This window comes from Gavia stellata, chromosome 15 (assembly GCF_030936135.1).
Source record: "Gavia stellata isolate bGavSte3 chromosome 15, bGavSte3.hap2, whole genome shotgun sequence".
NCBI lineage: Eukaryota > Metazoa > Chordata > Aves > Gaviiformes > Gaviidae > Gavia > Gavia stellata.
In genome coordinates this window covers 15802890-15819939 of record NC_082608.1, presented here as the reverse complement: position 1 = coordinate 15819939, position 17050 = coordinate 15802890, and positions in this window count along the sequence as shown.

Sequence of the window (17050 nt, the reverse complement as noted above, 5' to 3'; positions counted from 1 at the left end):
ACACCATTTACAGAACTTAAATTTATCATGCTTACAGCTGAGGACTGTGTTTCTAACTTACTTCTAGACATTTACATTTATAAACTTCACTTTCCAACTGTCTCTTGTGCAATAAGTAAATTCATTAACTTGGACCAGCTTTGGTTAATTTTCACTTTTCTGTAAGACAGCACAAACTTTTTACAGAGAATTTTAGCAGTGGCAATTATCACCATTTTTGATTACTATGAACTTGTATTAGCCTTTTTTCAGTACAAAAATGAAATGAAAGTCCTAAGGGATGCACATCTAATATTCAAGATTTTATCACTTTAAAGACTTACTGCAAATTGTGTAAAAGCAAATTCTGCACCTTCTCAAGGCACAGAGTTTTAATCATTTTTATATTTCTTTTATGAAGAGATTTTCTTTGCATCTAAAATAACCTAAAAGTGTCTCCAGGATCAAAATTACTTACTTTTTGCTTCCCTTTCGTAACTATTTTTAATATTATATTTTTTTTTAATACTCTATTAACTGTAGTTTTACAGGAACCAAGACTCTTAAGCTCCTTAAGCAGTAACTGTGTATTTGGCACAGGTAGAACTAGTGAAACGTCTTGTTTTACCTCCCATGGTAAGGTCCGTACAGTGGCCTGTTTTGACACAGGTGCCACAAAAGCCATTTCCTTTCTCTAGGAAAGAAGGCCCCACAGAATACTGCCTGGCACTACCTTGTATTTTTTATTTGTTAGGAAATTTGCCAAAACCAGAGAGGAATTGAAGCTACACCTTCGTCACTCCTGATCAAGCCACTCAGCTTGTAGACGGTTTGATACCTCTCTCTTTCTTCATCCTTGAATATCCTTTAAAACTTTAGTCCTAATTTTGCATATTATGAGAATCTACTAAGAAAATTGCTGGAATTGTAATACAGGTCAACTCACTGGCATATTCTACAACACATTTTATTGTTACTTAAATAGTATTTGTTATGAGAAAAAATTTCTGTATTAGTGTATTGCAAGAAGTAATTCTAACATAAATGGCCTTTTTAAAGATGTAGTATCATCTTCCTTTCATTGCCTGCCATGCTAATAGGAGAACAGCAGATGCTCAAGCAAGATTCAATTCACCTTAATTCGTTCAAGCTTAATTAGCAGCTGGGATGCATCTGGCAAATAAACATGAAAATAGTGACAGCCTGAGTTACAGGGAAAAAGTAAAAGGCTTTTGTTCAGTAACCACATGTTCTTGGTTGTGAGTATTATGTGCTCAAGGCAAAATAATTTTTAGACTCCTTTTTTTTGTAAAGCATAGAAACCCTCATACCCGTACCTTCATTCCCTGTATTCTTGCACAGGTGAGTCATGCAAAAAGGGGAGCAGTCCTGTTATGAGATGTTCCTGCGCAGGTAAACGTTTGTACCATCACAGCTTAAATATATGGCCCAAGCTTGTATAAACAGAAGAGAGTAGTTTCTTCAAGAATTAGGTAGGCAAAATGGACCCCTTGAGATGTAATTAGGAATTATTTACAGCTCTGAATAATGATCATGCAGTATCTTGCATAAAGCAAAATAAGAAAAGCCAATTCTGAAGAGATCCCTGCTGCCATTAAATATGTGACTAACTAGCAAAATGAGGGGCATAACTAGAAGAAATGTGCAATGCCTTTGCAGTAGTTTTAGTTCCAATGCCCTTACGTATATGAATTCCATATTTGTGTATAAGCTGTTGCTGAGTAAGTGATGAAAGTAGCATGGTTTTTTGAAAGTGGAACTATTTAAAACAGAGGATTTCTTGTGTTCACTGTCAAAGTAAGATTTTTGGACAATAATGAACAATAGAGAAGTGGCAAGATTATACAGTGATTCACAATGTAGCCCAGAACAAGGCTTTGGCAGGTGACAAAGAGAGAGAGAAAAAGAACTGCATGCTAGCTGTGGCTTTAATTTCCCAAACTTATCTGTATTATATAAGGAGTTAAAAAACAAATCTTTGTTTCTTCTTATTTATGTAAAACCAGCCACAGCAGCTTTAGTCTATCAAACACCTTAGACTTCCACTTCCATATTCTGTATTAAAGAATCGCATGAGAGATGATGTTTTATTGCTCACCAGGACGCAGTGTATCTTATAACCAGGTCAATACAATGCTAGTGTTTTCTCGAAAGGAAATAATATGAATTTAGCAAAAACAGGTAAAAAAGTTTGAATGAGAGTGATAACAGTACGGTAGGTATGGGGTGGAAGACCGCCGAAAGGTGACAAAACCTGATTTAAGAAAACTGAATAACTGTGGGTAAAATGGCAATAAACTAGCTGCTGGCTGCTCTCATTTTTTTCAGGTTTTGTTATCTTCTTCTTAGAAAACTCCTTGAAGATTGGTTTAGGCACGGAAGGTTCATAAGAGAGAGCTCATCACAAAACTAACAGCTGAGGGCCTTGTGCCATGTCTCATGTGTACTACCATATACACTGTTACACAAACACGTACAGCAGTTTTGAAGATAAACTTATGTAAATTTGGCTTTCTTCTGGCCTTTACATGTCCAGGGTAGCTGGCCTGTCCAAAAGCAGTGCTGTTTTCTAGTGTATCAGCTAATCAAATGCATTCAGGGTTTCCACTGGATTTTCGTTTTTTTTTTTTTTTTCCCACAACAGACTGTAATGACCATTTGTGTTTTAGAGGATTTTAACTTCACTTGGAGTGCAGAGACAGAATGTCTAAATGAATGTATGAGGCTGAAAAGGCATTGAAAACAGATTTTAAAGAGGTAAGATTTGATATATGACATTTTAGTAGCGTTTATTGGCTCATGGTAATTTGATAGTTGTGCTTTGCTAACTTCAGCTGCATTCCATCAATGGCAAATGAGTCAGGGCAAAGCAGATGTGTGATTAGTGTTCACCCCGGGCATGATGGCCCTCAGCAAAGACTTGAGTATATGGATACCATCACTGTCAAACACACCACATGGATAACATTGTATTGCCCCCTGGGTGGCAAAGACTGGGGAAGGACAGCTTGAGGTCATAACGTGAGGTCTCAAACTGAGATTAATCTGAAATACTCCTCAGCCCATTTCCCTGATACTTGTATTTATGCTTCTGCAAGTAGTATACACAGCTTAAAAATACACCTTTTAAATTGACATTTTCATTTAGGTACCAGCCAGCAAAGTGATTCTATTGGCTTGGGTTGGACTACTAATGTATGTAACTGTACATGCAGACCCGAAGGTGGGGATTGATGCTATGTGCTTTATTCTCCTCTGATAAAACCTAGAAGCAAAGTTCTCAGCCACTTCAGAGGTGCAGAATCAGTCCAACAGTCAATTTTGAGATATAACTGTTTTGTGAGCATAGCAGATGCTGATTGATTAATTATTTATAATGGCACATTCTGGATTATGAATACAGATTAAAATTCAGCAAAAGCTATTGAAAATTGAGTCTAGCTTTTTTATAAAGGACCTGGGGATATTGCATTTCAAAAATATTCTAGAAGTAAATCTCAATATTAAAGCCATTTCCATAAGTTTTTAATGTTAAGCCTCTTTAGCTCAACAATGAAAACACTTAACTTCACAGTTTGACAGAGAAGTGTATTAGCAAATGTCATGGAAGGACTATGTCATGCCAGTAATTCATTCTCCTTAGAAAAATTATCCAGCAAAGTCCTTACGATTTATGAGAGGAATTGAACCAAAATTAGCTATCAAATAAGTCATTAGGCATAATCACTTTTGCCCCTATTTTGTTTGAAATACCTATGAGCACCCCATAGACATGCCAGTGTATTTGTCATCGTATTTTGTGCTTTGCTTTCTATAAATAGCTTGTTGTGAGTATTTGAAACTGGATCTATAAAGGATTGATTAATTACATACTTCTAACCTTCTAACCTCAAGGATTTATATTGGAAGTAACTTATGTAAAGTCTTTGAATTTATAACAGTGAACAAAGACATCACTGGGTTACACTGGCAAGTTTTTATGGGGTTTTAGATGGCTCGTGATTCACTAGGTGCTCAGTGATACTGAACAGAGAAAGAACTTGAGGGGTAACAGAGCTAAAGTGACTCCATCAAAGTCATTTAAAGATGGGAGAGTTGGATGAAAAGACCCCAAACTTTCCTAAACTTGAAGAACTTTTATGAAATGACCAGGCCAATACATCAAGTGACTGTTACTAAACAGGTTAGTCTTGCTCTAAGTTTGGGATTTGTCTAATATTTTAGTGAGCCATCGCAGCCCACTACCCTGGCAGAAAACTGCACTGGCCTCTCTCAACAAAGAAATTTTTCTGGCAAAACCGATTAGTGCTGCCTTATGAGGTACTGCTGTTATTTACTGGGTACAATATCACATTATGCAAATGTTCCACTGGTAGTTTAGAACAGAATTTAATGTCAGTACAATGAACAATGTGGGTCTGATTACATTAAGCACAGGGTTCAAGTTCTATTTCTAGACCAGTGATTTAACAAATCATCTAGTACTGTATATACTGTGATAAGATGTGCAGCCTAGGTTTTGCTTTGGGGGAATGTGAATAGTTTAACTTAATATTACATTTTATTAGTACCAGTATTAAGTAAAGCTCATGCACTTGGAGTGTTCAAATGAGTCCAAAAAACCAATAAACACAGCTGAAACAAAAATGACCTCTGAAAGTCAGTCTCAGCACACCTTTTTTAAGTGTTTTCTCACTTCCTGTCACAAGCATTTCAGCATGTGAATTCTTTGCCTGAGTATTAAAATGCCTAAAAGGTGGGCCTGTATGCTTTTTTTTTTCCCAAGCCTTGTCCACCTAAACTCCTCTTGACGATAGTGAAGCAGACACCTCCCCAGTGCATGGACTCACCTTCAATGGAAATACGTGAGTTTTCATCAGCTAAAAATCTAATAAAAAGGAAAGATTAGGCTTTACCTGGGTGACAGGACTATGCAACCTCCTGGTATAGTGAGGAGAGCTGACGTTATCATAAAAAGTCAATGCTCAAGAGAAGTAAAAATAGAATAGGCCACCTCTGTCAATTTCTGGTCTGAGAAAAGCATGAGGCTAAAAAGCAAAGCAGCAAATGTCTTTAACAGCTATAGATTAGAGAGTGAAAGTGGATCTAAAATCTTACTTTTTCAAGGAGATGTTCAATACCTATCCAGTGAAGAGATCGCAGACTCTTAAAGGGATTAAACCAATGAATACACTAAAATGGCACTGCCACTTAGAAATAGACTTCTAAATCATGGAGGTTGAAGGAAGGGCAATAAGGAGCAAGCATGAAGAAGGCTAGTGCTAAAGGGCGACAGCACTAGGGGAGCTGGGGAGGAGGCTTGGGTTTTTTACACCAGCAAGAGACACTGCTACATATAAAGAGTATGGAATGAGGTTGACAGCTGGTAAGATAGAGATACTGTTAAGAGGATGTTGGGGGGAAAAGAAATGGAAGAACTAGTTGTTCTTTGGTCATAAAGATAAATTGAAAGTATCTTGAACCTCCCTGAAAATTGTAACAGGTAAATTTAAGTCCTTGTTGCCTAAGCTTAGTCATCAGAGAATGCAATGTGATGTATAGGCAGTGTTTGTAGTAAACAGAATAATTAGAATAATGTATAGCCCACAATATGTATAAATATATGCATGAAAAATGAAGACACCACTAGTTTTTAAGCACGGCATTAGAAGTATGTTGACTTTTATGTAATTAAACTGCTTTCTCACTATCTGTGTTTTATTTAGTTTCTGCAGAATGAAATGTTACTTTTTGGATAAACATTTCTGCAATATGTCATTAAGGTTATAGAATGATAAAGAACTAGGAAGAAAGAAAGAATTGTTCCTAAGGAGTTTTATTTTATTTTTTTTTTCCTACTAAGGGACTTTAAATGCCAGAGCGGAGATGGCCTATAAATCTAATTGCCAAAGCCACTATTAAAGTAAGAAAGGAATTTAGATGGGATTTGTTCAAATGCCATGTACAGTAGAAGGCAAATAGAGTTTAATCCGTTGTGGTGATTCTGGTAGGAAATAAAAACACATAGGTCCATAGGATTACTCTGTTTTAAGAGGGAGGCAGAAAAAGGGGGAATTGCATCTAAATCCATTAATTTTGGAAATTAATTGCCTTGAAATGACAACCTCCTTGAAAAGGAATGACACTCAGAGTCTGATCCAGGTCCTGCCAATGTCAATGAGAAGCTCTTCAGTGACTCCACAGACTTTGTGGGAAGGAAGTTGTGGAAATGGCCTAAAAGATACTTTTTATTTTTTAAAAAAACCTTGGAGTCAGAGAAGTTGCTCAGTGCCCTGCTACGCTACATGGTTTTCCAGCCTACGGGCACAGAGCCTGGACCTACTGTCATATATTTGAATTCAGGTCCTTTTTGGGTCTAGAGCACCTTCCTTGGATCATATTTTTCAGCTGCCTCAAATGTACAAAAGGTCTAATATCAGTAGGGCTAAACTCAACTGCAAGCTTGGTTCTAGTTTGTAATGGCCCTTTTTGGCTATTCCTGACAGATCACCGAAAGTGCAAGTTCATTATTTCCTCCTAAGCATGTAATTTCTTTGGGTACTCTGTACAGTGAGTGAGCACACTGAATCCACACATCCTTACATGCTGAAAGTCAGATGTGCTCAAGCATACAGCTTAATCATGAACATTATATAAAATTGAATACCCTGTTGTTAGAAAACTAAGCTCCCTAGATTGTTAGTCGTGAAATTGCCCTGTATCTCACATGAAAGATACTGTTGCAGCATTTGTTACGTTTTAGTTGTCTCAGATTTTTCATGTGGAAAGCTTTCCAATTGAAAGATTCAGTGCTGCCAAAAAGCATTTTTAATGAAAAATGCCAGTTCCAATAGAAAAAAATCAATCATTTAAAAACATTGGAAGATATTTTTCTTTTGGTTCAGTGTTTACGAAAAATGAAAATGAAAAATGGAAATGAAGTCTTGCACAGTGATCCACGTCTTTGGCACTGTGGAGAACACACTGCCTCCTAGGCAGACTTGCCCTTTTCCTGTGAAAGGGAAGACATTTTTCTCAGGGATGCCACTAACGCTGATGGTTTTCCCCCAGTCACTGTCAGAACTGTGACTTACATACATTTGGGGTGTAAGCAGAAACATCTACTTGCCAAAAATAAACAAATAAATAGCATTTTGATAGGAAATGTGCCCACTCAGCTCCTCTGTAAATGTGTTCAGAGACAGAGTGTTACTTGAAGAGCTTTCACAGATGTGTTGCCCAGGGAATTAATGATTATGTTTGGCATTTGGAAAATATTTTTCCTCTTGAAACCCCCTACCAAACACCAGCTAGTTTATACACAGTATCCCAGGTAGGTAAAGTAAGGTTTTCAACTCCATTATATGAATGGGGAAACTGAGGAGCAGAAAGGTTTTAATAGCTTTTTCAGGTCCTCACTGTGAACATCTATGGTGAATCTGTAAGGTTTTTTTTACTCCCTATTCTAAAGCAAAATTAGGACACAACGCTGCTTCTTTATGCCCAAAATACTCAGTAAGCAGCAACGAATTGAGAATGCAGAGACTTGCATTTTAAAGCTACTAGCTTCAATAGAGAAGCTTAAAAAGCAATTCTAAACTTAACTGAGGGTGATAACTAATATAAGGATCTGATAGCATAGAAATTACCTGTTAGCTGGTCCCTCAGTTAAGCATTTCTGTATTAGTTATGTCAATGTTTGGTTCAAAGGAATTACAAGGACTGAATTGTGTTTTAAAGCCCCAGCACTCTTGAATATGGAGGAAGGTTTGACACTGAGATCTTTAGATTTTCTGTAGTTTTCCACCGGCGTGAGAGCGCAGACACTGTGCCCAAAAGGTTTTTTAAACTGGCTGCGGACTGCTACTGACTACATGCTTGGTTTAATCTGTATGCCAGTATCTGCAAAGCATCCTGATTTCAAATGGCATGAAAGAAAACTGTGAAGGTGCTGAGAGAGGTGACTAATTAGAGATTATGAAAGAGAGATTAAAATCCTGTGGGCCTTTCTAAAGGGCTAAATGGCCAAATGACATATCCTCTCCTGTGAGAGGGCATGGAGTTGAGATACGCGCCCTGCAGCTTTTGTACTAAGCCTAAAGGAAAGCAGTTTTAAGGTGCTCCTAGTTACTTGTCAATGGGGGATCTATGTAACCCTTGATTAGTACCACGATTTAAAAGGGATCATGAATTTGCCCTCTTCCCCTGCCCCTTGCTGCCCCTGCTGTCCTTGAGATGATCATAGCAATTCACCCCATGCCTTTTTTTCTTTTTTTTTCCTTTTCTCTGTAAGTCTGATGCCAAATACATTATCTTAAACACTTTCAATTTTAAGTAATGAAAAGAGGAGAAATAGCAACTCTGTGGGAATATTTCAAGGGGATTCTCATCCAATATAAAGACAATAGCAGAAGACGCGGATGTGTAAATTGTGGCCAAGAGGTAAAAGAGAGAGAAAGAAAAGAAAGATAAATTGCAAAAAAGGTTTTAATGTAGCAGAAGACAAAGAACCTCCTTCTAATCTCACACTACTTTTACTCTGGTGTAATGAAATGAGGGCTCATGTGCAAAAGTCAAACAACACAGGAATAATGTTTGCCACTATGCAAAACAAACACTGGTCTTCTGAGAAGAAAGAGCAAAAACTAAAAGAGGGCAAGTAATAGCATTTCATGTTTCCAAGCTGTCAAGAATTGCCCTTTGATCAGTTTTATCAAAAGCTGCACTGATTGTCTTCAACTCGGGCTGGTTTTGAAAATATTAACCCTCCAGGATTCTGTTTTGTTTTCTACTAAATCTAAAGGCAGTGTAATAAAAGGGTCATTGGAACTGGATGTAGATAACATTTTGCAGCCTGATTGTGTGAGATACTGGATTTTCTCAAGGTAATGCAGTTCAAGGGTTCTTAGCAGTTTTCTTAAAGCTTAGGAAACACATTTTCAAAATGTTGATCAAATCCAGCCCTTTCAAGGTATTTAAATGAAATGGCCAAATTGACTTCTACCTTTACAAGTTTTCAGTTAAGGAAAAAACACCCTCCGGTTATTAAGAGGAAGGGTACGTTTCCATCTTCAATACACTTTGTAGTACTGTTTACCCATCTCAGAAAGGCTAAAATAGAACTAGAGGTACAGAGGTGGGTGTCAAAGCACAGAATGCCTTGTGTCCGAGGAGAGATTAAATAGATTAATATTTTCAGCACAGAAAAATCACACTGACACAAGAATACATTAAAGACTATGATGAAATTGTGAGTGGTATGGGGAGGGAACAGGAAACTGGTATTCACTTTCTCATGATAAAAGAATAAGGCAATATCAAATGGAATTATCCAATGGTAGGAATAAAAAAAAATAAAGCAGTTTGTCACAAAAGCAGGTTAGTTAAACTCTGGAACTCATTGCTGCAAGGCAATGTAGAGATCAGAACTGTAAGTGGGTTAAAAGAGTATCTAGACAAACTCCTTGATGAAAGATCTGTTAGGACTATTAAGACAAGTTGTAATTTCCTGATAGCTAGGGAAGTGTATTGGAGGAATTTCACTGTATGCTTTTCTTATATAGCCATCAAAGCTGGAATCCTGAGTTAGATGTACTTTTGACCCAGTACAGCCACCGTTGTGTTCCTAGGAAGCAAATGAACATAAAGTGCTGCTTGCAACCTATCATCTGGAATGCTTTTGCTAAAAGGAGCAGAGACAAGGATGTTGCTAAAACCACCCCTGGCCACTAAAAGGCGGGACTATCAGCACACCTGCCTGCATATGAAAAAATGTATCACCATTGTGCCGTCAGATTCTTATGTCTTTTAATCCTTCCCATTATAGTATTTACAGTAGCAATTTGATTCTTGTCTTGAGTATTTATGCTGAGCACTGCCAATATTCTTGTACTGTTTTTCTAGGAAAAAAAAAATTATCATTGAAGAAGTAGGAGGCAACAGCTTTAAAGACTAATGAGTGATTCATATGTTTCTTGGGTTTTAATTATAAGGAGGGTCCCTGAATGTCTCCTCTGGGCATATCAGTTTTTGCAGTTAGCATGCAGATGGACTGGTTCTTTGGTTTCAAGATAGTTATGTAGACATTACAATTTGAGCAGAGGATCAAGGTTGGCTTTGCTGTTGGACTAGCAGGTTCTGCAGCAGAATCAGTGTATGGTCTTTGGCAAGTTCATAAGCGAGGTGAAAGTTTTGTTCCTGAATGGGAGAGGAGTTTAAGTCCCTATTTGTACTTACCCAAATCCATTTTAAAACACTTCTTCCACTTTGCTGCATCAGCTCACGTGCATAGAAATATCTAAAGCATTGGATAAAAGTGCTGTCAGGTGCAGACTTGCCAAGGATTGTGCACACTAACCCTTCCTTGCATTCTCGGCATGGGACAAGTATCAAATCACTCAAGTTATCTACAAGGATGCTGACCCTGCTCTTTATGCAGCAACTGCCTGGGAAATCCATCTTCTCTGGTAACAGGACTTGTCTAATAGTCAAAACCGTGGCAGAACAAGATCTTCCTGAGGCAAGAAAATTATACTATAAATTCAAGGCCTCTTATCCATAAAGTCGAAATTTTCACATATACTGTGAAATCAAAGGTTTCTCTGGCATGTGTTTCATAGCTGAAGTAGTTGAGTTAAGTTTATTCATCCTATGTGGAGAGTCTGGACAAGAACAGCCCCAAAGCAAATGAACTGGGATTTGACCGCCTCTGTCCAGACTTGAAAACAGATGTTCAGTAAGATGTCATGAGAGAAGGGATTGCTAATTTTATAGTTAGGAAGTGTTTTGGAGAAATGCAGTATGGAGACCATGCAACCTGCGGTCAGAAAACTCACGTCCTGATTTCCATGATTTACACACACTAGGTTCAAATGAAGTCTCTGGGTCACAATGGGAAAAGGCTGTCTTATGATCAGAGCTCCAGCAACCTTCAAGAGACAGAAAGCAGTCACTACATTGAGAAGCTCTTTAAAGGCATATGGGACTTTTACTGAAGAGAATTTTTTTTCACTTGTTATTGTACCTTGTCTACGAAGTAACATGCTCACTGCTTGAATCAGAAAAACACTACTGTGTACAGAGTGGTTTGAAAGTATGCTTGAGTGAATGCTTGGGAGCTCATACTGTTGGTTTTGGTTGACTTAAGTTACACTGAAATCATTCTAACACAGTTTTCAGTTAACCTAGGGGGCACAGTGAGGAAACTGTACAAGAATGCCTTTCATGTTAGTCTGTCCTTGGGTAAAACTTGCATATGGTTAGGAATAGGTTTTTTACCATAAAAGCTCACACGTTTTCCCTACTACTTTGCTAACAGGGAGCACCTGGCTAATGCTTTTCAGCAGAAGATACCAGTTGTATATGAAGCCCTGGGCTGCCAGCTCCCCACCTAGCCTGCACTGCTCAATGAGGGCACACCTGGTGTTATGGTTTGAAACAATACATGCAGAAGTTTTGTATTAGGCAGCTCATTTTGATAAGTGTTTCATGACACTTGTTCTGAGGATTGCTACAGCCTTTTGTCTGAAATGCCTTGGTTTCTTCAGGGATCCTGAAAACACTCTCAGCACGAGGTAGGTAAGATAGATGTATATGAAGTGCTTATGTGCAAAATGTGAAAGTACTATGTACTCTGCTGTGTTCCCGTGCCTGATGTTACACTTTCTGAAGGGACCCTTACCAAGTCAACTTTCAGATCTAAATTTTCCTTGGAGTTGCTCTGAGATTCCCTTTAGGTTTTAATCTAACCCACTCTACTCCCAAGGCCTCCTTACTCCCTGAATTTCTGTGGGATTCTCCCGCATTTGTAAATGCTGATGTCCACTCTGCATGGCCGGTTATGAATCCTTACTACCCAAGTGGTAAGGAAAGCTGGGTAACAGCAGCCCAGTGCTTTCCCATATTTGCCATCTGGCCAAAATGCATTTTTCTGCCAATCTGTATATTGTTTACATTGCAGAGTGATGCTTTTTAACATTGGGATTAATACATGCAGATTACGGGTTCTATTTGAGGTGAAAAACAATGGTAAACAAATACTTTGGAGGCTATAATGGGTTTGGTGGCAAATGCCCCCAGCCCTCTCTTTGAGGGACACCACAGAAAATAGCTGTTTATTTTAATAATTGAAATTGTGCCTCTAATAAACATCTTCTTTAGTAATTTGTAGAGGATTCTGTTAGGTTGTGGACATGCATTTCTATAAACAGGGATATTTGTTCAAGTTAAGCGTAATTAAGAAAGAAATGATGCAAGAGTTATTTGAAGGGCTGTAGGGTAACAGTCTATCCTGATTCTTTTTAAAGTATTTCCACTTGGTGGAATGAGACTTGAAATCACTCCAGAGGAAAAAATCCTTAGAGAATTAGATGAGAATGATTAGGATGATGCTAATGACTTATTACCAATAGTAAATGGCTCGTACATTATTTACTGCTCCTGTACTTATTTTTAAAAGCTTAAAAATTTTTTTTTACCTAAAACCTGACAGATACTGGGAAATTTGGTCCTCACCTGGAGACCAGACAATTAGTACTAGTCACAGGACGTAATACATAATATTATAAATAACACTTAGGTTCAGAAATATCTTTGTTCTAATGTATTTTGTTGTGCATGATTTTTTGTATCTCAGCTCATTTAATGTTTTTTTGACTGCACTTCTCTATTTTTCTCAGGCCAGTGTTCATGCTCTACTTTGTGTCTTATTTCTTGCCTTCCCTGGGTATGCCTCCCTAGGTGAGCCTAGATACCTTTTTGTTGTGCATCAGGAGTCAGACAGAGTTAGGAAAATTTACTTAAAAGGCCTGAGATTATTTTATAACCTTTCTGTTTGTATACTTACATCTGGTGATGTCACTTCCATCTAACTCACTGTATCAAGACTCCTGATAAAAGTGTGGGTTATTATCCTTATCCATCGATTAGAATGTCACAATTATGAGAAGCACCACAGTGCAGACATAGCTGAAATAACTGTAATGCTGTTAAAAGATTTATGCCAGTTAAGTATTTGCATTCCTCTCTGCTTTCCACACACAAAATGTCGTGGTTTTGAAAGCAACCATGAAGAAACACTTATCTATTATTGTTGTGTCCCAAAACTCAGTATAGTAATTTGGTGAATATTTGATCATCTTTTTCACTTCTACATAGTCTTCAGCTGAATTGTTAATTTCTAATTAGATTTCAGGTATAAATACTTCTACACTCACTGTTAATACTTTTGGAACAAACTTTACAAGAATTTTCAGAATTACTTTTCAGCTGATCTCCCAGTTATGATTTCTTGATCAGCTCTCCCTAGTGCACTGTGCTTAGCAGTTTTCTGAGAAAGAAGAATTCAGCTGACACAGACTGATTCTACAACTTGCTGAGAGTTTCTCCCAAGCATGATAACTGCCACCAATTTCACTAGGATTTGACATTATTCAGTGTTTTCTAGAAATTCTCAAGAGTCGTCCTTTATTTGTGTTGATGCCATATTAAAATAAGTATTGTGAGAATTGTAATTCAAGATCTTGTAGAAATATCTGAGAAGTCAGTAATAAATAGTCCTAATTAGTAGACAGAAATAAAGTACTTTAATCTAAACTACATAAGCACAAGAAACAGATGGGCTTAAGTGCAAATAATTCTCTTTTTTATAACAAGCTTTTTTTTCACTTTTTAATATCTATCACTGCAATTCCATTTTTTATTTGCCAAACATGTTTTTAGTGAATTGCAACCTACTTGGGAATGCTGCTCAAATTCTAAGGAAGATATGGCTCTTGTTAATTAAATTAATCCATTTTAATTAATATCTCTGTATCCAGGAAGTGAAAAGCTGAGTTTGTTTCCTTCCTTTATTCCTTTGGGGAATATGAATTCTGTATATGTAAGGAGGGTTTAGCCCTTTTGAACCAAGCAAAATTGTTTTTAAACAGATCTACTCATAACACTGTATTAATAACAGGCATTTGGTACAGCATTTCTACAACTCATTCATAAATCAAAACTATGGCCTGATTCACTTAGTCCAAAGTGTGTTGGACTACCATGCATTTGCTATATAGTGTTATGTACTTGTAAAGTAGGTCATATACTTTAGAAGAGCATCAGACCAATTTAGTGCATAATTGAAATATACAGTATGGCTGCAGAAAGCCAGATTTTTGTCTAGAAACTGTGCATTTGTGCACCCAGGCTGTAACAGTCTATTCATGTGCACACAGTAACGCTGACCCATCTCAAAAATTTCACTTGCTCACGCAACCTGGCTGTGCTATGCAAAGGCAACGCATTTTTGCTTGGGTAATAAGCTTCTTCCCAGAAGCTTCAGTCTGATTGTGCATATTTTAACTTACTGCGCGTATCTTAACTAATACTCACTGAGTCTGCCTAGGCAATCCTAGGAACATGTGTGTCAGACCTAAATGAAGCTATGACTTCTCCAGCAGAAAGTCCAGTCTCCCTGTACTCTGCATTTTGTCCAGTGGTGCATAATCACCCAATCCAACCATTGATTCAAATGACTGATTAAAAAAAATGTAATTCTGGCATCAGTTTCTCATCCTTCAAGGCAATGAGTCTTGCTCCTCTCACTCTAGCTATGAGAGCTGGACAGCATGGGGCTCTTTTATATTCTGTATTGTCACAAACAGCACTTAGTATTCACTAAAAAGCTATTGATCTCTCTCCCTCAAGTCTTAAACCTCCGTGTAAATCAGTACATCTCATTGAGTGAAGCGCTGGAAAATAATAAGAAAGCCTGGATCTAACAGTTTTTCTCTGAAAAGATACTAGACCCCTTACCAGTGACCAGTGCTGTTGACCTAATGTCCCATCAGTGCCACAGTCCACAGACAAGGTTCCTGGTTTGATTAAAAGTGTTACCATGTGAAAGGTTCAATTCCACCTCATACTTAGATCCAAAATGAGATGATATCGTTCAGTGCTTGACTCTGTTTGAACTCCCATCTGGCTGGTAAACTTCAAAGAACACCGACAACTTTCACAGATTTGAATGAAGAGCAGAAGTCTTAGTGCCGTTGTTATAGGCACACGGGAGGAAAGGCATATTTACGCAGTTTAGTTTCGGCTTGCAGGTGCCTAGGTTAGCATCTGAGATTGCTTGACAGCTGAGCTGAGCTTCCAGGATAGCTTCTTCTGGAGTCTCCACTGGCCACAAAAGAAGCTTGAGGTCCTACCTTTGCAACTATGTGAGATGCATGCAGTTAGATACTGTGGAACCTCCTTTCTCCTCATCTCATTTTCCTCCAGGAAGATTTTTCCTTTCAGACAGATTCAGATATGCTTTCAGAGGCTCTGAGAGGCTGATTCTTCAGATTTGGGATACCCCAGCTGGCTAATCAAACAGTCCTATTTTCAGACTATATCCTTGTGACAGCATCTTAGGACTCTCCAGACTACTTTGTCTGCTCTGGGAAGCTGATCTAAATACTGCTTAGCCAACCTGGAAGTACCATGTGCTAGTTCTTACTATTTGCCCTATCTCCAGCTGATCACTCTAATCCCACCCCAGATTAGTGCACTGGCAAAGGGTTTGTTTGAGAAATGTGTGTTTTGGTGTTGCCTGAAATCTGTCAGTGTGGCCAGCATTATACAAGGAGAGAACATGAAGTCATCACTTATGCCTGAAGAGATTTCCCATAAGAAAAAAAAGCACATTTAAGTCAATCTGACCCACTCTCTCTCTCCCTTCATCTCCTGTCTTCATGGCGTTCAGTTTCTGAACCTGTTTCGGCTGGGTGGCTTATATTAATACATCGCTTGCTGATCAACTAGGCTGGCAGGAAAAATCAAAGAGAATGTCAGAAAACAGTAGCATAATTCTGTTCCCAGCTGGAGAACTCTTCTTCTATCTTGTCAGAGTTAAGAGACACGATAAGGGTCACAGAAAACTTGCTATACTGACAGTTGTTACTTTTGGGATTAGATCGATATTTGTCTGTATCCAGGAATTAGTAGAACAACTGCCTGCAGGAATATATTTTAGAGGTGATCTCCTACCAGTGCAGGATGCTTCTGAATTTAATTCTGCTATTCAGGACACCATTTACTTTTCTAATACTTAAAGCCATATGCACTGCTCACAAGAAATCCTGCAGGTAAAGAGAAAACAGAAGAATATGCGTTAGAGGATTAGACATAATATGGATTGTGAAGTCTTATGTAAAACTGAAAATCATATTTTTTGAGATGTTTTGCAAAGAAATTTTGCACTTGGCAGGGCATTTAAGTTACCTGTCATTTACACCTTGAAGATCAGCAGAGAAAGCCTAATAATGCTTACATTCTTAGGAATTATTGTCTTTGTAAAGCAGCTATCTTTGCAGCATTATACAAGGCAAAAAATGTCAGGTTTGTCATCTCCAATAAGTTCTTTATAAAGTGCAAGTGGCTTAATTTCAAAGGACCAAACTGAATAGCATATTTTCTTTCTATTTCTAAATCCTTTTCTGCTACACTTTTAAAAAAACCAATGGCCAAGTATTTTATGCTGTTCCACAGTGAATGTTAGTCTAAAAAAAAATCTTGAAAACACTATAAGAAAAAAACCCAGAGTAAATGGATATCACCATGATGTCTCAGTGTATAGTGACTACTAGTATAGGTAGACTTCCGGTAGGAACCGTTGTGCATAGGATGCAGAACTGGAGGCAAAGTTAGGCTCAGTTCTTTGTTTTTCCTGGATCAGTCTTTTCTAGTCTCTAGACCCTCCATTTTTAAAGATATTTTGTGGTCTGTCCTTGAAAATTGTTATTAATGGCCTAGTTAAGCAGTGAGAGGATTACTACTTATCTATATTCTATTTATTCCAATTTCTGCTTTAAACATTGTTTTATGTAAACTTACCATGGCATTTAATTCCCTCCATTTGTACACTTGACTTATTACATTTTTACAAATACTTATTACAGTTATTTTGAATATCAGTCTTGCATATTCCCTAGCTACACAGTCTTATTTATTATTTCTTTTTCATTCTCATTCATTATAGAAGCTAAAGTAAACCTGTGGAGGCAAGGACAGGTCGATTTGAGCA